General features: G+C 33.7%; 6 non-coding genes across 6 annotated transcripts; all 6 read left to right on the forward strand.

Annotated features, from left to right (window-relative positions):
- Positions 1-10982: 10982 nt before the first annotated feature.
- LOC138869869 (small nucleolar RNA Z157/R69/R10) lies at positions 10983-11082 on the forward strand. The gene has a single exon (XR_011400119.1). It is a non-coding gene; the product is annotated as a small nucleolar RNA Z157/R69/R10 (small nucleolar RNA).
- A 254-nt stretch (positions 11083-11336) lies between these two features.
- LOC138869873 (small nucleolar RNA R11/Z151) lies at positions 11337-11424 on the forward strand. The gene has a single exon (XR_011400123.1). It is a non-coding gene; the product is annotated as a small nucleolar RNA R11/Z151 (small nucleolar RNA).
- Positions 11425-11580: 156 nt separating this feature from the next.
- LOC138869875 (small nucleolar RNA Z152/R70/R12) lies at positions 11581-11691 on the forward strand. The gene has a single exon (XR_011400125.1). It is a non-coding gene; the product is annotated as a small nucleolar RNA Z152/R70/R12 (small nucleolar RNA).
- A 5437-nt stretch (positions 11692-17128) lies between these two features.
- LOC138869882 (small nucleolar RNA snoR80) lies at positions 17129-17263 on the forward strand. The gene has a single exon (XR_011400132.1). It is a non-coding gene; the product is annotated as a small nucleolar RNA snoR80 (small nucleolar RNA).
- A 749-nt stretch (positions 17264-18012) lies between these two features.
- LOC138869870 (small nucleolar RNA Z157/R69/R10) lies at positions 18013-18113 on the forward strand. Its single transcript, XR_011400120.1, has one exon. It is a non-coding gene; the product is annotated as a small nucleolar RNA Z157/R69/R10 (small nucleolar RNA).
- Positions 18114-18203: 90 nt separating this feature from the next.
- On the forward strand, positions 18204-18290 carry LOC138869874 (small nucleolar RNA R11/Z151). The gene has a single exon (XR_011400124.1). It is a non-coding gene; the product is annotated as a small nucleolar RNA R11/Z151 (small nucleolar RNA).
- The last annotated feature ends 3489 nt before the right edge of the window (positions 18291-21779 follow it).

The following is a 21779-nucleotide window of genomic DNA, read 5'->3' on the forward strand; positions in this document are numbered from 1 at the left end:
TTTTAGACCGGATTATATTTGCAGCGATCGCTTATTTTTTTTAGGACTAGAGTTGGCCATAATCAAATTTTGGTACAGTTGCCAGGGAACTAATGTTGTCGTTGTAGTTGTACATATTGCTAGGTTTCATGTTTGAACTTTTTTTTTTAGTTATTGAATTTTTATCATTTTAGTTTTACTTGTTGATTTGAGAAAAATGACATCTTGGAATTATGGGAGTTTTGATATTGGTAATTCTACTTTTGACCTTCCTTATGTATATTGTGGAGAAAACTACCCGTGCCAAGGTTATCAATATATTTTCGAGATCGAGTTATGTGCACCAACGCAATCTCATGTGTGGAATGTGTGTGATATGTGTGGTAGTCAAGATGGTCATTTTTATGGTTGTGCTTGTATTTTTTATCTGCCCCAACCCCTTATTATGATGATTCTACTTTTTCTTGCGAGGTTAACAGGAATAAAGAACCAGGGAAGCTGACCTGAAGGAGATCAAAGATAAGTAAAAGTACCTCATGAAACAAAGCAATGAGAAACAACTGCAAATACAATGGCAATTGGATACTATCCAAAGGCAAGATGCAACTATTCATAACCTGAAGGTACAAGTGAGTTAATTAGTTGAAGCATTTAATGCTCAACAATCTAAAATTATGGTTAGTAGCCAAAAATAGCATGCATTAGATGCAGAAATTGAGGTGCTAATGGAGGAGGTAAAAGTAGAACACCAACAATCTATCCAACTAGAATTTGAGGATACCGCTATTGTAGAAGAGATACTAGAGTCAACCAAGGACATTGATGATCATATTTAGTTGACTCTAGTATTATTGGTGTTGAGGATGTGGAAAGGCCTGAAGTTTATGTATTTGAGCGCATTGGTCCTCACTCTAAGCATTTTTTCACTTTGTATTTGGATGATGATATGAAAATAGATTCATTTGAGCCAATTGAGAAGTCAAGGAATGAGAAACAATGTGTGTACATTCTGAAATTTGACTTGCCAGAAAGTCAGGATTTCTTTTGAGCCTATAAGCCTTTCTTTTGGAACCTGCATTACAAACCTATCCCCATTTATTCTTAATTGAATCATTTTGATCCTTACACCTCTTAAAGCACTTGAATTGTAAAGAGAGCGCTAGAAAGTAGTAATGAGAAAACTTGGGGTAGCTTTTGAGTGGAACCAATAGAAGGAAGAAATGTGCACTTATATTTTAAATAAAATTCCACTAGAGGCAAAGCAAAAATACCAAAGAAAAAAAAAGAATAAATAAATAAATAAAGGTTTCTTATTTTTGCTAGTGGATGTGATCTGAAGTAGTGCATAAAGAAGAAGGGAAAATATTCTGGGGTGAGCTATCTTGTGACGATTGAAGTGGATTGAAGGAATGTTGCGCTTAAAGTTGAATATGTGATGTGTTAAAGTGCTTAGGAGAGTTAGCCACTATATCCTAAATATATACTACCCGTCTCTTAGGCCACATTACAACAATAATAAAGTTCTAGTTGATTTCGGATCAGCGGGCCTTACATTAGTAGAGGTTTATATAATGGGCAAGCCTATGGTACCTTTTGCACGCATGTGAATTCTTTGAAAGAGTGAGTGATTTTTCTTCATATGTATGAGTCCTTAAATCTATCATGTGATTTGGATGTGTAGACTACTTATCTTTTGTTTTATTGTGAGGGCACATAGTTTCACAAAAGATAGGTAACATTATTAGACTTCTCTATTAGATTAAGTATTCAAGCCTCGGGTGCATTGTAACATTGAATTAGTTTTCGAGGCTAGGATTATTATAATCATGTTGTTCCTATATTGTACATTTTGAAATTGGGCATAAGTACGAGAAGTGTATTTTGACCGCATATGCTAGAGCTTAATTGTTGTTAACAACCATGGTCATAGGTGTAGTGTGTTGTGAATGTATGGCTTGTTGGAACCTTGAAGAGGAAGCATTTAGTTGGTGACTCAAGGGCGAGTAACATTTAAGTGTTGGGTGTTGATGTTGTGCTATAATTTCATATATTTTGATGTTATTTACCCTACTTGCTTGTTATTTGGATGCTAGTTTGTGCGACAATTGAGCTTAATAGAGTTTATCTTATGTGTAGGAATACTTGGACGTGAAGTGGAGAAAAGTTGCACGAAATGTTACCTCAAAGCTACAAAATGGAGCAATAAAAGAAGACGTGCAAGGCAATGAAATGTCACGGTCGTAGATAGTGCAAGGCTTTGTTCAGGGAATTATCATTGGCGACTCTGATAGCACCTCGCCGGGTAATATTGGCACCTCTGATGGTGTCTCGCGAGTAATGTTGGTGTCTCTAACAATGCCCCGCGCTGATGATGCTTATGTGAGCCACTTTTATTTCCTCATTATGTTTGGACATGTAGACTTCGGCCCCACGGTATAAATAACTCTTAAAGTTAGTTTTCAAGGGGAGGGACATTATTGGAGAGACAAAAGACTACAAAACACTCTAGAGCATGGATCGCAAGAGTTTTTCTCTCAGTCCTTCTTTAATCTATAGTTTAATGCTTTTGAATATGACTATGAATATTTGTACAATTGTGAGTAGCTAAACTCACTAATCTAGATTTTGATGGAACCTTTTGGAGGATGAATTCTAATTACATTTTAATATAATTTTGTCTTTGAATATCCCTACTTGTTCAACTACGTGTTTATTGTTGTTGTTTGAATGACCATCAATAGATTGTGCCTATTTATTATGTAAGTGTATATTTAAGTTGTTGTCAATCAACGTCACTCCCAAAGTATATGAAAGATCAATATTGCGGTTTTAAAAGTAGGATTAGAGATAACGAAGCTTTGATGTGATCACAGTGAGCGGTAAAAATTGCGAGCTAGCGTAATTCAAGAGAATATATATGACTAGTACATTATTGTAGTTGCTCGAGAGAGAATTACGATAAGTCGAGTGCTCATGATCGGTAGAGAATACTTAGGCAAAAATTTAAGAGACGTAGCAAGAAAGATTCCGACAATTGGAAAAATCATAATTGTAGGTTTTTTCAATCTTGTCTCCAACCCTTAGTATCCCTGGTTGTTAATTTACTTCTTTAATTTGTTAGTTAATTAGTTAGACATAAGAATCTTAATATTTACAACTTAGGAATTGTTCGAGCTTGTCTTCTTAGTGATACTGAACTGTTATAGCAAAACCTTAGTTAGTCTGTGGGATTCGACTCCGGACTTTTAGATCGGATTATATTTATAGCGACCGTTAATCCTTTTTAGGACAAGAGTTGGGTGTGATCAGTGGTCATAAATCCGAACAAACAAAAAACAAAGACCAAACCAAATTAATACGGTACTTTAGTTTCGATTCTTCGGTATTTCGTTACATCTTCGGTATTATTTTTCTGAAAGTTCGATACTTCAGTACGGTATTCAGTTTCAAAGTAGCGGTTTCGGTTAATTCGAAATATCAAACTTTTTAGTATATAAGTATAGATGTTAACTTTGCCCAATGTTGAAGCCTTTGTCAGCCTGTATTATCATGGAAGCATAAAATAGCAGTTAGAGAATATTACTACGAGGGCCGGCCTAAGGCCAAGCAAGTAAAGCACTTGCTTAGGGCCCTTATTTGTAGAAGGCCCAAAAAATTTTACAGTTAATGTATTTTGTCCTTTTTTTAACAATATTAAGTATTTGAAAAGAAAAAAAAATACAAGTTTCAAGGAAAAGAGGCCGTTGGAGAACAATTGGAAAAGGGATATATTTTTGCGATGGAAAATTTTAGAAGATAATATACCCAGCCTAACTCTTAAACCATTATCACAAACGCGTTAGGAAAGTTGCATTGAAAGTATTAAAGCAATACGATTTCAAACTCCACAAATAAGAAATGCTTTATTGAAATTAGTAGAAGCTAGTGAGGATCCAAAAACTAAAAGTGAAGCTAATTGTTTAGCAACTATTTGGTATGATATACTATTTGCAGGTAATTCAGTTAGCAAACATTTACAATCAAAAGATATGCATATTGATGTTGCCATTGATTAACTTAGGGGTTTGATTTCTTTTTTCAAAAAATATAGAGAAGAAGGATTTGCAACTACCATGATTTCTGCTAAGGAAATTGCCTCGGCGGAAAGAAGCTTTTCAAAATTAAAACTAATAAAATCTTACTTAAGATCAATAATGTCTTAAGAGAGATTAAATGGATTAGCTATATTATCAATTGAAAAAGAAATATTAGAAGAAACCGATTATAAACAAATTATTAATAATTTTGCATCTCAAAAAGCTAGAAAAATAAATTTCAAATAAAATTATGAGTTTCTTCTGCAACAAAAATTTTAGGGACCCTCAGTGAAGTTCGGCTTTAGGCCACAAATATCAGTGAACCGCCCTAAATACTACAAGTTTGGGAAGTTTTTTATTTTTCTCTTTGTTCCAATTCCCAGATTTTAGCGTTAAAGTATTGCTTTAGGTTGGACAATACACGCGACATATTACAAGCCTATTTTTCCGCGTGCTATTCCTCGGTATTGACCTTCTTCATTTTGGAACATAATAGTTTGGAAAGTCTTGCATACTGGCCATTTTCTATTCTCTTTAGAGGTTAATTATTTTCCGAATAAAGTGAGATTATCAAAGGAGGAATGATTTCGCATCAATAGTTCTACTTGCTGAAAATCAAGACATGACAATTCATGCTTTGTAGTATTGGAGAATGTTGCCTGAATCTTGCACGGCAGAGAACGCTATATATGCCTTTTATCTAGCCATGTCTTGAATTTCACAAACCGAAAACTATACCAAATCGACAAGAAATATCAAGCCATACCGAACTAACTTTAATTTAGTATTTGGTAATATATAAATACAATTGATAATTCGAATACCAAAGTACCCAATTGAAGTTTTTTAATATCGAACCGAAGTACAGCCCCTAGCTCATATCCAGCTAGCGTACCAAAGTGATCTCATAAATCAACAAAAGTATTCTGCCTTCACAAAATCATAGCCAGACCCCACAAGAAATAATTGTGTTCTTCTCGCCCCTGCCACATCTCCTGTAACCTTAGAATGATCCGCAAGAAAAGTAGTAGGATTTGAATCTAATAGAGGTTAATTAAAGTTAGTAAATATTGAAAAATAATTCTGTGTAGCCGCTCTTAAAATAAGAGTATAAAAAAATATTTTTGGTATTTTTTTTTGTACATATATACATTATGTATGTTATATACAAATTTTATATATTTTTTTGGCTACCAAATATAAATAGTTTCTGGCGCGAGCTAAAAATGATAATACTCCTATAATATTTGGATTCTGTAGGAATAATAGTATATATTAGAGGTGGACATCGACCGGTTCGGATCGAATTTCATGAAATTTAGTCCGGTTTATTCGGTTTTCGATTTTGTATTTGTGGCACCAATAACCGAGCCAAAATTAATTCGGTTATTTCGGTTTTTACTAACTAGGTTTGGTCGATTTTCAGTTTGATTCAGTAGGTTTGGATATATCAAAAAGAAATAAGAAAAAGATAATTAAAAGTGGCTTAGCATCACATTTTCCATCAAAATAAAATCAAGAGCAAGTAAGCAACTAAGAAATTAGCTGCACTGAATCCTTATGCATTATTCGCGTAAAACATTATTAACTCAGTCCTTCGAATTATGAGCCTATTTGGATTAGCTGATTTGAAGTAGCTGATAAGCATTAAAGCACTTTTAAGTGCTGAAACAGATTTAATAAATAAGCAATTACGTCTTTGGGTACAAGTGTTGAAATTGATAATAAGTTACGGCAATATTTGATAAAAAAGTATTGATAAGCCTTTTTTCTGTTAAAATAACCTTAGAATTGTTTACTTATAAGGGCATGATTTCTTCAAAATTTTAGATTTCAGATCGATTTAAATACAAAATATTCTATTTGTCATTTTATTTTAAATAAAATTGTGCTTAGATAAGATAATTTTTCTGATAAATATAATTTATTTTATGATAAGCATATAATGATAAATTATAGTAATAATTAATAAATTGACAAAAGTTTCTCAGTAAAAAATAAACCTAAATAGGACAAAATATTTGAAAAGAAACAAATATTGTTTTCATCACCACAACACTTAGAAAGCAATACACAAAAAATTTGATATGTCCTCATTTATTACATAAAGTTCAAAGATTAATACACAATCACATCGATATAAATATGCAAAGAAATAGAGAATTTGTTTATCTTAAATAGTCATGAGAATTGCAGAGTTGAAGAGGTGGGGGAGGGGGAGGGAGATTAGGTTGAATACTTGGGGCAGTGAGTATCGACGCAGGAGTTTTGTTCTAAAAAGAAATATTTTAAGGATAAAATAATAAAAATTTTGGTCAAATTTAAAGTGTTTATAAGCTAAAAATTCATAAGCTGGGGGTGACTAGCTTATGACTTTTGGCTTATTTTTGACTTATAAACACTTAGTTTATAAGCACTTTTAACTTTACCAAACGCATAAATAAGCCGAAAAATGCTTGTAAGTTAGTTTGACCAATTTAAGTTTTCCCTAAAGATTCACCGTTTAAGCATTTAGCAAAAAATGATGCACAGGCAGAGAACTTTTATATCCTCACTGTAACCAAGATGTAAAATGCATTTCTAACTAATATTTCATTTTCATATAAAGTTATCCATATTTACTATAACCCCTGATGTTGAGCATATTCTTATATATTTTAATGTTACTTTACCTAATTTTAATTGCTTTTTAGTGTTATTTGGTCTTTAAAATGCCCAACGTGTGTTAATTATTAGTTTTATGACTAATTAAGTTGTATGTGATATTTAGGATGTTTGGAGTGCAAAAATATAATGAAAAGATGTTCAAGTTATAGAAGAAGAGGGATGTGTCGCATCCAACCTTGGAAAAAAGGCTATTTGGAGCACCCTTAACAGTGAAGTCTTGAGAAGGCATCCACCTTAGTATCCACACCTGGGCGCCACAAGGTTGAGGGAACAGAGGGTGGACACGAAGCATCCACCCCAGCATCCGATGCTGAGAAGTTCAAGTTGAGGCGGACGCAAAGCATCCACCCCAGCATCATTCTCTGAAGCTGATTCGGAAAAACAAAAAAGAAAACTTTGGCCCACGACTTTTGTTTGCAATATATAAGTCAAAAACGCCTCTTTTAGGGTATCGAACATACTTCTTGAAGCGGATTCGACCTAGAGAGAGCAAGGAGCCGTCGTGGAGGCCAGATTTCATCTTCTTCCGCCAAACTTAGTAATTTTTATGTTTCTTTGTATGATTTGTCGTTTGGCTATCATGTCTATGTGGAGCTAAACTTCGCGTTCTACGGTTGTGGTTCTTTCAAGACTATTGTTATTTGGATATTGATTTTGCTTTCTTGATTTATCATATTAGTTTATTTATTCAATCTTGCGCTTAATTATTCAATTGTTTGATCACAAATTGAATACTATCTACGAATCTAGAACTGAACTCGAAAGTGAGAATTCTAGATTGCACATAGAATTAAGTAGAGCAAGTTCTTGAACATGGGCATCGGGGAACAGTTTCGTGGTTAAAATAGACATATACCTAATTACCCTGCTTGGTTGATGTACAAGAATTATAAATGTGTTCTTGTTAGTTCTAATTCCATAGACATATAGGCGTTAGTTTAGCTTGAATAGACGAGTAAGAATTCGACAGATTCTTATGAGCAATATTAACCCTGTCAACCAATAAAATAGATGAATTAGCTAGTCAATTCAATTGAAGAATACAATAGGAATGTTAGATAGCTCATAACCCTAGACCGTTTTCATTACATTTATAACATAAGAATCCGCTCTTCCTTTGTTCAACATTCATTATTTGTTTACGTTTTAATTTAATTTGATTAGAGTCATATACGTCTAGGTTTAATTCTTGTTTAGATAATTAGGATAGTCTAATTTAGTTAATAGTTAATCACAAGTCCTCGTGGGTTCGACATTCGACTTTTAGTCACTTTATTACTTGACGACCGCGTATACTTGCGTGTGCGTTTGACTGCAACAACCCCATAAAAGATATCTGTGGCTATCAATACCCCATCACCTTAAATTCCTATTTTTCAATAAAAATATCAATTTTTGACAAGTAAATAAACTAATAAATGCTACTGAATCTACAAAAGATATACTCTAACCTACTGGCGTTAGACAGCAACGGATGAATACTTTAGGTTTAAGTCTTATTCGTATTTGAGAAATTTACTAGGTTTACTTATAACTTAAGGAATTAGAAGAGCCTAAATCCAAAGGCCAAGAACCCATATAAAAATTTCGATTTTTCGATTAATCGAAAAACCAAGGCACCAAAATTGAAAACCAAACTTTTTAAAAATGTAAACCGAATACTGAACAGCGAATAAACCAAAATTATCAGTTTGGTCGGTTTTTTCGGTTCGTTCTGTATTATGTTCACCCCTAATATATATGATGATCCTAATTGAATCCATAATACGTTTTTAAGAATTAACTTAAATAGCCGTTCACCGAACTACTTAAATTAAAAACAGAAAAGGGCCTAAACTACTCCTATCGTTTGCTAAATATTACAGATACACTCTGTCCACCTATCCATCCAAAAAAACACACAGCGTTAATTATATTAACAAAATTGCTCTCGTGTCTAACGACAGAATTTGTGGGCATTCAATTTAGTGACATGGCAGTTTCTCATTGGGCCACGTGACAATCTCGGGCTAAAACAAAAACTTGACCTTATTTTCTTATCTGGGTCATAAAATACATTAACCCATCCGACAAAACCCCATTTTTGAATTAGAACGCCCCATACTTCGCTAAGATATCCATACTCGATATTGTTTTTTGAGAAATTGATGGATGAAAAATTTGATTTATAATTCTGATTCCATCTTCACACCAACTGAAATCACAAATTGAGCACTAATACTTTTTTCCTTAAATCAGAGTATTCATACTTTATAAATGCTTGCAATAGTGAGAAGGTTCAAGATCTGAGAGACAAATTGATCAATTTTATGGAGGATTCAAGGGAAAGTGAGTGTTCCAAGCTTGCACAGTCTACCATGCGTTGGATAGTTCACCCGTACGAGAAGAAATTAAAGGAGTTAGAAAATTGAGAAGGCCAGTAGAATCTGTGGATACCAGTGAATTTGTAAAGACTTTTTTCTGGCTTAAAAGAGATTCTATAAGATTTTATTTTTTAGATATCTATGAGATATATTATTTATGCAATTTGATAGCGCTGCACGGACAAGAAAACTTATATTTGGCCGCAGAGGCGACGCTCTAGTCGAAAACAAATTCGATCACTTATTAGTTGTTGGCCTTCGAATCTTGTGTATGGATATTTTTGTGAAATTATGGATTAATGTATTATTTTATGACCCAGTTAAAAAACCTTGGGTCAGATTAAGTGGGTCAAAATAAGACCCATTTTTTATTTCAGCCGAGATTGCCACATGACCTAGTAAGAAGCTGACACGTCACTAAATTGAACGCCCCCAAATTCTACCATTAGACGTGGGGGCAATTTTGTTAATATAATTAACGTCGTTTGCTTTTTTGGACAGATAGGTGGACATTAGGGGTAGTTTAGGCCCTTTTCCCAATTAAAATAGTTGGCGGATATATAATGTATATATAATTCAGATCAACATGTATATAATCAGTGTATAATCTATGTATGCCGGCTCAAAAAAAATAATAAATCTATCCGGCTATCTATGTAAAGATTTCGTACATTTTCCACCCAAAAGATTGCAAGAATATGATATTTTTGGAGGTGGTCTTTAACTTTTAACCTCACTCTTCCCATGAACAGAACTTCAAGATCAAAAGTTAAAAGTATTGCTCATAAGGCAAGCTAACACTTACTATTAAATTTGAAGTTTTGGTTAGGACTGTTCAAATCAAACTGTAAGCGTTAATCGAATAAAAAAAAAAGAAGCTTATTGGCTTATTGGTATCGGATTATCGGGGGTAATGGTTGATGAACGAATTGAGATTTTATAATTAATGGCTTAACGGTTTAGGGACAGATTACTCTATTTCCTCATCGGATAAATTATTAACCCGTTAATAATTTTTATATTTATATTTTTACTATATGTGTATAAAGTAATTTTTGAAACCCTAAGCTACTTTTGGGGATTTCAAGATACTCTTTCTTGAATTTCCAACTATTGTGTCCCCTTTCTTTTGCGGTCAAAACATGTTATGTTTACATTATGTTAAAAAACATGTACTCAAAATGATGTATGTTAAGAAGTTAAATGCATCTCTTCTTTCTTCTTCTGTTGTTGGTATACATATTTTTTGATTGTACAGTTGTCCCGAAGAGTAAGGGATAAAAGGCACTTCCTTTTAGTATTTTTTTAATATAGTAATAGTAATTAAATCTCACAACTTACAAGAAAATATTCTTAGCTATGCAATCAAAAGAACTAAGGTTCAAAAATTTTCTATTTGATTTAGTCGATAAACTGCTTGATAACTTTTCGATAATTATTAATACGATATCAATCCACTCGTTGTCTTATTGGATGGCTAGCAGATTATTAAATTTATAATCCGATAATCAATAAATCGAACTGTTAAGCATAATAACCCGCCCAATAAACACCCCTAATTTTGTACATAAGTGAAGACAAAAATTCAATATCATCCACTTTGAGGGTTATTTCTGTACTTCAATGGCCGTACTCAAATACGAAGGTGATCCAAGTACCAGCCGAAGCTCGTATTTATGCAAGCCCATTTAGAGAAGCCCAATGTCAAAACCCTGTACAACTCCAACAGCCCCGCCGCGCAAAACACTAGCAACTTCAAATACTGATCTCACCTATATATTCAACACTCTCCCCCACCTGCTTTCATCAGATTCATGTGTCTATTGTGGTCCTCATGTCCTCTATCCTTTAGCTTTGTACTCTTTATTTTTCCTCTTCTTGATTTTGTTTGATAAAACTTTGTGCGGTGATGATACAATTTGTGGACTAGAGTTTCTGATCTGGGGTTTCTAACCCCTTATGGTTGAAGACAAACCCTTGGCTGTCTGAGCACACTCTCTTCTCTATGAAATTTCTTACTTATTCATTTTGGATTTCAAAAAGATTTCATTTTTACCACGTTTTCTGTTGCCATGTTTTTTTTAGTTAAAATTTGATGTTTAAAGAGCTTTTCCGAAACCATCTATATGTGGATGCAGGATTTTATCCTCATATGTAAAATTTTTTGATTATGCTTTTATCTCGAGTTGAAATAGTGAAATTCATTCCTTTTCTTTTTTCTGACCTTTTTGTTCTGTTTTAAGACAGAGAGGGGCTTATGATGATAAATTAAAATTATCTTAGTGGATTTCAGTGAGATTTAGTTATCAATGATCTGATTGTTACACACACTGAGGCCCTTTTCTTGGTAATTATTTTTTCTTTTTATCAAGTACCAAAAGTTTTCTCATGAATATACAATTATAAATGCTCTACCAAAAGTTTTCTCATGAATATACAATTATAAATGCTCTTAGTATATAATAATTGGAATAATAAAAGATGGACGGGAAAGGCATGCTGTGATGAGGTGAGCACCATATGGTGTTATAGGGAGTGGAAGTGAGGTTTTATAGCCTTCTCCGTGAGCCCATTTTAATTAATGACTTCTCCTTCCACCGAGCATTCTTCCTTTATATTAGGATTGGGTGCATAATTTAGCCAAACAATGGTGTAATGACAATAACAAAAATAATGGAAGGCAATTAAAGCATATAAAAAAGACACAAATTTAACGTGGTTTGATCAAAGTGACCGAGTAATTTTACTATACCAACAAGTGTACAAAAAGAAAGTAAAATTAGAGTAAACACTCTAATTAAGTCCAAATACCCCAAGAGAATAATCTCACACTAAGTGCTTCCCAAACTCTCATATAAAACACTTTTAATAAAAGGAAGAAACAAGAAATGAATACTTGTTGGTGTGTTTGAAATGAACTAATAGTCTTCTCTTTTATAGGCAAAAAAGTCTTGGCCTCTTAGGTGTAAAAGAAGAGATACAACTTGTACAAATGATGTCTACCATATAATGTAATATTTTTGGGTCCCAAAGAATATTGCCAACAAAGTATACTTTGTAAGCATGCTTATATGAGATGAAATTCATTAGCCAAAATATTGGCCATAATTACAAATCTCCACCTTGGCCTATTTTGGCTAATATAGTAAATTTGCTCCACCTTTTTCGCAAAAGCCCCAATGGGCAAAATTATTCTTCATAAATGTCAATCAAGTTCAGGCAAAGCTTGGACATTGGAAGTGGTTTCGTGAACATGTCAGCTAGATTGTTTCTAGTGTTGATTTTTTTAACAGAGATTTTTCCAGCAGCAATGGTTTCCCGGATAAAATGGTATCTGATGTCAATATGCTTCGTCCTCTCATGATACTTTTGGTATTTAGTCAAGTGAATGACACTTTGACTATCAAAAAAAATGATAATACCACCTTGGTGTAAACTGAGTTCAGCAAAGAGACCCTTCAACCATAAGGTTTCTTTGATAGCCTCGGTCACTGCCATATATTCTGCTTCGGTAGTAGATAAATCTACTACATGTTGTAATGTAGCTTTCCAACTGATAGAGCAACCATCAATGCAAAATACGTAGCCTGTTAGTGATCTTCTTTCGCCAAGATCACCTGCATAATCTGAGTCTACAAAACCAACCAAAGAATTAGTATTTTTTCCCAAACTCCAAACATGTGTTTGAAGTACCTCGCAAGTATCTGAGAATCCATTTCACAGCTTGCCAATGTGCTTTTACCAGGGCAAGCCATATATCCGCTTACCACACTCACTGCTTGTGAAATGTCCGGACGTGTACAAACCATTGCATGCATAATACTACCGACTGCACTGGAATAAGGTACCTGTGCCATATACCTCTCTTCTTCATCTGACTGCTTTGACTGAGCAGCTGATAACTTAAAATGAGCAGCAAGAGGGGTACCTACTGGTTTAATATCTTTCATGTCAAACCTCTTCAAGACTTTCTCTAAGTACTTCTGCTGGGTCAGGAATAACCTGTTGGTTCCTCGATCTCTTTTGATCTCCACGCCAAGGAGTTTCTTAGCTGCTCCCAAATTCACTTTTCAACTGTCTTTTTAAATTGTGAATTTCTGTCAAATCCTTAGCAGCAATGAGCATGTCATTAACATATAATAATAGGTACACAAATGAACCATCATTTAACTTCCGGAAGTAAACACAACTATCGTACATGCTCCTTGAATAACCATGACCCAACATAAAGGAATCAAACCTTTTATACCATTGTCTTGGAGACTGCTTTAATCCGTACAAGGATTTCTTTAACAAGCAAACGTGATCTTATTTTCCTTCAATTTCAAATCCTTCGGGTTTATGCATTTATATTTATTCCTCAAGTTCGCCATGTAAGAAAGTTGTCTTAACATCAAGTTGTTCTAATTTCAAATCATGCATGACAACTAAGGCAAGCAAAACACAAATAGAGCTATGTTTAACAACAAGTGAGAAAATATCATTAAAATCAATTCTTTGTACCTGACTATAGCCCTTTGCAACTAATCGTGCCTTATACCTCGCATTTTCAACCCCTAGAATGCCATTTTTTTTCTTGAAGACCCATTTGCAACCAACAATTCTTTTTCCTGATGGCGACTTCACAAGAGACCAAGTACCATTCTTGTGGAGAGACTCAATTTCTTCATTCATTGCTATCAGCCACTTGGTTGAATCAGCACCAGAAACTGCTTCTGAATATTTTGATGGTTCTCCAATTTCTTCAGTTTCCTATGCAACTGAAAAGGCAAATGCAACATAATCTCCAAACCTTAATGGTTGTTTACTTTCTCTTCTTGGTCTATGTTTGGCTATAGAATACTCCTTTTCTTGCGGTTCAACTTCAGGAGTCTCAATTTCAGAAATTTCAGCTTCTGACTCAACTTCAGAAGTTTCAACAGTATTTTGCTCCAAAGTTGATGAACTTGGCTCAGAAGGATTGTCAATCTCAACCTCCACCTGCTTTTCTGTACTCTTCCCTTTATCTATATTACAAGAACTAGAAGACTCTTTTCTGGAATGTAACATAGAGGATTCATCAAAGGTTACATCTTTGCTAATTATGAATTTTGGTGCTATGGGATCAGGATACCATAGTCGGTATCCTTTCACTCCAGATGCATACCCAAGGAAAATGCACTTTTTAGCCCTTGGCTCTAATTTTCCATCATTTACATGCATGTATGCAGGGCAACCAAATATCTTTAAATCAGAATAATTAGCAGGAGTACCTGAACATATTTCCTTTAGAGTCTTAAAGTTCAAGGGTGCAGAAGGAGCACGATTGACACTATAATAAGCTATAGAGATAGCTTCTGCCCAAAAGGCGTTTGTCAACCCAGCATTTGAAATCATGCAACGAGCCCTTTCCAAAAGAGTTCTATTCATCCTTTCTGTCACACCATTTTGCTGAGGTGTTATTCTCACAGTACGGTGTCGAGCAATTCCTTCATTCTTGCATAATTCGTTGAATTCATCATTACAAAATTCCAATCCATTATATGTTCTAAGCCGCTTAACCTGTTTTCCTGTTTGCTTCTCAATCAAAACTTTCCATTGTTTGAAAGTTAAGAAAACATCACTTTTATTTTTCAGGTAATAAATCCAAACTTTCTTTGAATAATCATCAATGAAAGTTAACATATACCTGGCACTACCTTTTGACGGGGTACGTGAAGGACCCCAAAGATCTGAATGAATGTAATCTAAAGTACCTTTTGTTTTATGAATTGCTGGAGATTTGAAGCTGATTCTTTTCTGCTTCCCGAACACACAATGTTCACAAAACTCATATTTTCGGTACTTTGGTCACAAAATAAACCTCTTTTGCTGAGGATGGAAAGACCTTTTTCACTCATATGCCCCAATCGCATATGCCACAATTAGGTGATGTTAGAATCTGATTTATCTGATGTTGAAACTGCAACAACACCTGTAACAGTAGATCCCAATAGAGTATACAACGTACCAGATCTGCGTGCTTTCATGATCAAAAGAGCACCATGAGAAACTTTTAAAACTCCACCTTCACCTATGTACTTGCACCCAAGAGATTCTAGAGTGCCCAAAGAGATGAGATTTTTATTCAAGTTAAGAACATGTCTAACTTCGGTCAGAGTTCTCACCACACCATCATGCATGTTGATTCGGACTGTACCTTTACCAATAATATTGCAGGCAGCATTGTTGCCCATCAAGACAACTCCACCTTTAATAGATTCATATGTGGTAAACAAATCCCGATTGGGACACATATGATAAGAACAACCCGAATCTAAAATTCACTCATTATTAGATTTAAAACTATTATTAGTTACTAAGAAAATAGTTTCCTCAGTTTCATCAGTAGCCACACTTGCTTCGGCAGTGTCAGTATTCTTATGCTCATTTTTCTTTTCTGTATGTTTTTCTTTGTTTTTCAATTTAAAGCATTCAGAAATAATGTGACCTTTCTTATGGCAGTATTTGCACATGACATTTCTGTATCTGGATTTTGACCTTGATTTAGGTCTTTCACTACTTGAATCTTTCTTATTGGATCTACCTCTTACAAACAAGCCTTCCCCTTGGTTCCCACTAGTTTCCCCAGTAATATCTCTATCTATTGGTTCTTTTGATTTCAAAATAGATTTGATATCTTTAGAAGAGATATTATCCTTTTCATAAAGCATAGTATCTCTTATATGTTTAAATGACTAGGGTAAGGAAACAAGCAATAATACAGCTTGATCCTCATCTTTAATTTCAGCATCTATGTTACTTAAATCCATAAGAAGAGAATCAAAAGTATCAAGATGTATAAGTATAGAGGTACCTTCAGCCATACGAAAAGTGTAGAGTTTTTGCTTTAGGTAAAGCCTGTTTTCTACTGTCCTTTTCATATACAGGGTTTTAGTTTTTCCCATATGCCTTTGGCTGAGCTTTCTGCTGCAACTTCACGCAAAACCTCATTTGAGAGATTTAAAATAATACCTGCTTTTGCCTTTTTGTCTATGAAGGCAAACTCCTCGTCCGTCATTTTTTTTGGCTTCTTCTCCTTTCCTTGTAGTTCAAAATCTAAGCCATCCTAAATTAGGATAACTTCCATCTTTAATTGTTATATTCCGAAGTTTGAACTTCGATCAAATTTCTCAACATAAGTCTTTGTTAGAGTCATTTTAGCTATTTAAACTAACCCGATTAGATCCGGCTCTGATACCAATTTGTTAGGATTGGGAACTCAGGTAGTGCGAAATTTAGCCAAACAACAGTGTAATGACAATAACAAAGACAATGGAAGTTGATAACAACGACAATTAAAACATATAAAGAAGACACAAATTTAACGTGGTTCGGTCAAAGTGACCTACGTCCACAAGCGGAGAGGAGTAATTTCAATATACCAACAAGAGTACAAAAAAAGTACAAAATTAGAGTAAACACTCTAATTAATTCCAAATACCCCAAGAGAATAACCTCACAAGATCACTCCAAAGAAAGAGTTCGCACAAGTGTTTCCCAATACTTAACTCTCATACAAAACACTCTTAATAAAAGGAAGAAAGGAAGAAACAAGAAATAAATACTCAAGTCTTGTTGGTGTGTTTGAAATGAACTAATAGTCTTCCCTTTTATAGGCAAAAAAGTCTTGGTCTCATAGGTGTAAAAGAAGAGATACAACTTGTACAAATAATGTACACCACATAATGCAATATTTTTGAGTCCCAAAGAATATTGCCAATAAAGTCTACTTTGCAAGCATGCTTATGTGAGATGGAATCCATTAGCCAAAATATTGGCCATAATTACACTTTACTCCATCTTCAATTTTAGAGTTTACATCTTTGTTTCTATCCAATTTAGTGCTGAGAAGCTACAAGTTTCAAACTCTTATGGACAAAAGGAATTAGAAGATTTTAAAGGTGGAAATGGTGGGGGTGTTCAAGACTGGCTGGTAGAGGTGGATACAAAATTTAAAGCTAATAGGATGAACTACCGAGTATATATGAAGATAGAGTAATTGGCTAGGCTGATGCGTCTATTACCAATTCTGGGGGATAGGCAATTCCTCTCGGCATAATGGCTCAGACGCTAGATATATACTGTATTAGAGTGGTTATCCTGATCAATGGATTTATTTAACAGTTCCATTGTATCCTGGAAACGCCACTTATATTTTACCTTGTATCCTCTCCTTTTGCACCTCTCCCGGTCTCAACCTAGACTTGCATCTTGTGGTGCACTCAATTTCCGTGTGTTGGAATTTACACTTGCATTTCGTGAAAAATGACTTCCATACCACACATTCCATATCCACTATTTTGGTATTAAAATGTCAGATGAAACTGGAGCAGTTGCCAGAATATATATTCACTTCAATCTCTTCTTCCAATCTTGTACTAGTCCACAACTATCCTAGAAAGGAATAAGGGGAAAATGGACAAATCCTACTGGGAATTGTCAACGTGTAAAGTACATGTCTCAAGGTCATAGCTGCTAGTTTGTCTTCACTATTCCCGTTAAACTACCAAAATGACAAGCAAAAAACAGGGAAAAGTTTACTCATTCATATTCTCATGTTGAAATCTGCTTGACAAAGAAATCTCTAGCACGAATTCCGTCTGAATTCAGTTCAGTTCAGCCCGAATGAGAAAATTGTCCATGGAGTTTCAGCAATGCATAACCATCCTATACTGATACCTCTTATAACCACCAGCCCTGGGCCAAAGAAAACCCCTGCATTATCAAATATCGATACCTCCTAAATATTCGACCCCTGTACATCTTGTTTTATCATCTTCTTCTGGATGTAGCTAAGTTCCTTCATTATCTTTCTTAATATTCAGTTCCTCTTTTATGTGACTTGAACATTCAGTTTTATGTTTCTTTTTTTACTTTTTTCTCTTCTTGATTTTGTTTTATTAAGATTGTGTGCGGCGAGGAAGCAAATATGTGTACTAGAGTTTCTGATATGGGGTTTCAAACCCCCAATGGTTGAAGACAAACCCTTGGCTGTCTGAGCACACTTTCTTCTATATAAAATTTCTTACTTTTCATTGTTGCATTTCTGAAAAATTTGATGCTTAAAGAACTTCTATGTTATTGTGTTTTAAGACAGAGGCTTATGATGATAACTACAATTATCTTAGGGGATTTCAGTGAGATTTAATTATCAGTGATCTGATTGTTACACACCCTGAGGCCCTTCTCTTTAATTCTTTTTTATTTTGTCTAGTATTGAGAGTATTCTCATGAATCTACAATGTTTTGTGCCATTTTGGGGGGGATCAGACTTTGGAAGACCTGGGACGAATGTAAGTCTAATCTTTTCATAGTAACGGTATAACGAGAAGAAAAAAGGAAGTAATTAAATTATGGCACTTTATACTTTATAGAATAAGTTATACTCTAATTAATAAGGGTACATTGTAAGCAGAGGTATTCATAAGAATTTGAAAAATTGAACCAAATTGACCAAAAAAACTTATTTTTTTTGTTTGGTTTGGTTTTGGTTAGGGGTGCCAATAGATATTTAAAAACCGACTAAAATGATCGAATCGTTTTTAGGTTTCTTTTAATAAACTGTAGGTTTTTATCTAAATATATAATCGTACTAGTAATTTGGGTATGTTTTATATTTTATGAAATAAATCGAAAAAATATCGATTGTACCAAATAAATTTACAATGTCAAAAATATATTTATATATTAATGATCACGTCCAACTATGCCTTATAAAAAGGATTAAGCGGTCATTGCAAATATAATTCGATTTACAAGTCCGGAGTCGAATCCCACAGAAAACTAAGGCTTAACTACAGTTGTTTAATATTGCTAAGAGCCATAAGTCCAAATAATTTCCTAATTATAGAGATTATAATATTTATTTCTAACTAATTAACTAACAACTATTATAAAGCAGTAAATTTATCAACTAACAATGATGAAATTTGAGACAGAACTAAAGAGGTTTAGAGTTATGATTTCCCTAAATGTTGGAATCCTTCCTGCTATGTTCTCTACAATTTCATCTATGTATTCTCTACTGATCATGAGCACTTTAGGTGCCCTAATTCTCTCTCGAACAACTACAATAATTTACTAGACATATTCTTTCGAACTACGCTAGTTGGCTTTATCTAACTGCTCATTATGACCATATCAAGGCTTTGTTATTTCTAAACCTACCTTTAAGCTCACTGTATTGATTTCTCACATACGTTAGGAGTGACGTTGTTCAACAACCACCTAAATATGTATCCTTTCTCAAGCAACACATAATAAATAGGCATAACCAATCGATGACCATGCTATCAACAACAATAAACACGTAGTTGAACAAATAGAGAAATCCAACGGTTTAATTATATAAAAGCATAACAAGAATTTATCCTACAAAAGATTCCATCAAAACCCTAGATAACAAATTAGCTATTCATAATAGTATGTAAAACTATAATACTAAAAGTCATAACCAACAATGAAAAAATAAGAAGAGAAAGGAAAAACTCGTAGAAGAATTCCCCGCCTTACTCCTATTGTGTCTCTGCCTCCTTAGGTCGAATATGTGTCAAAAATATGTCCTACTTCCTCAAAATACCATTTTTCCATGTATATATACCAAGTAGGGTCGGGCCCAAATAATTATACCTTCTCCTACGCGAAAAAGGACAATTTTTCAGGTCTGGACGCTCGCGGTCGCGGTCCGGGCGCGGTATTTTCACAGTGCACTGCCTCAGTACGTGTCCAGGTCTGCGGTTGCGGTTTCGACCGCGTTTTGTACCCTGTTCCGTTTGGAATTTGAAAAAACGTAAAACATGAAAGTTGTAACCCTTTTAGTTAGCTTTCTAACTATATATTATATAGCCCAAATGGAGTTCATAGCTAAAAGTTATGTCTATTTTACTAGACAGTGCGCAATATGACCTCCGAACACGATCCCGGCTTAACTCCTTGGGCTTTTACTCAGACTTCAAAGCTCGAAATCACTTGAATTCATTCCATAACATCTATATAGCTTGGAATCACTCCTATAAGGCATAAAACACACAGTTAGTGTAAAATACTAGCGATTAAAGCTCAAACTCAATTAAAGTGCAATAAATTAGAGTGTAATAAGCGACTAAAATACGTAATTATAGTCTTTCATCAATTAAGTTTAAAATAATAAAGAATTAAATTTTTTCTTGTGCCTTGGAATCCTAATTCCCAAACCTATTATGCTACTCCTATTATTCACTTGCAAGACACAAAGTATTGTAGTGATTATAAAGCAAACTACAATGTATTGAATATGTTTCCTTTCATATTATTTGAATTTATCTTTTTGAATATTTAATCTTCTATAGATTTTATTCTTGTTGTAGAATAATTGATGGATCTATACACTAGTCATCTTTCATGTTTTCTTTAATTCATCACCGTTTAGACTGTAAAAATGTCTAGAGAGCTTTGCTAAGTCCTATAAAAGTATATATATATATATATATATATATATATATATATATATATATATATATATATATATATATATATATTATTACGTTATATTTCTACTAGTGACTTTTACATGACATTCAAAGAAATTATCGAAAATTAACCTAACTGCACTGATATCGAAGAAAAACTGACATGATTGAGATGATTTTGAAAAGTTTAATTTTGGTTATACATAATAGAATAACCGAAAAATTGATAGGGTTCAAATATTATAAAATAACTGGCCGAACCAAACCATTGATATCCCTAGTTTTGGTTTTGGTTTTGAATTTTAAAAACGAACTATTTTAATTTGGTTTTGGTTTTAATAAAAAATAATTGAAACGCGGAATCAAACCGACTATGAAAGTAGCTATTAGAATTTATTTATTACACATATATATGTGTGTGTGTGTTTGCATGTATGTATGTATGTATTTATATTTTTATACAAAGTTTCTAAACTTTTATGGTACATATTAATCAGTTGCACTTCTGCTATTATAATAATATAGTTCTTTGCTTTTAATTAGTTATAGTTTTCTCTTTGCTCAGTACAAGGATTTGTTTCTTGTTAAAAATAATCTATTTTTAATCGAGTCCTTATTATTCATCACTATTTGATTCAATTATTATCAATACATCCTGGTAATTAGATAGATTTCTCAAACAACAATTGGTTTGATAGTGTTACGTTGAAAATATAGTCGTTGAAATATGTGTTTGGTAGTGTATGTTTCATCTTTAAGAAAAAATCGCTAATAGATCCATAAAATTGAAAAACCAACAAAAACTGACATAAATTGAAGCAATAAAAAACCGACTTAATTGGTTTGGTTCAATATTTGAAAAATCGGTTTACTTAGTTTGATTTATTTTAGAAAAATCAATCCAAATCGAACCATGAATACCCCTACTTGTAAGACCTTTCCTCAATATGTGTTACAAAGTATAGAACAACTTATATGTATAAATCTCAAAAATAATTCTTGCAGATTTATGTCAATTATATGAAAAATTTGGGAGACTAAATGTAACGACCCCGCCGATTGTTTTGCATATTTGAGCTTCGTTTTCCCATTTGATGCTCATCGTATGTGTATTTGTTATTACGTGACTTGCAAGGATATTGGTTGAATTGGTTTCGGGAAGGTTTTGGATTGGATTAGATTATTTAGTTCTAAGGTTGGAAACTTAAGCTATAAGAGTTGACCGA

Source organism: Nicotiana sylvestris, chromosome 5 (assembly GCF_000393655.2).
Source record: "Nicotiana sylvestris chromosome 5, ASM39365v2, whole genome shotgun sequence".
Taxonomy (NCBI): Eukaryota; Viridiplantae; Streptophyta; class Magnoliopsida; order Solanales; family Solanaceae; genus Nicotiana; species Nicotiana sylvestris.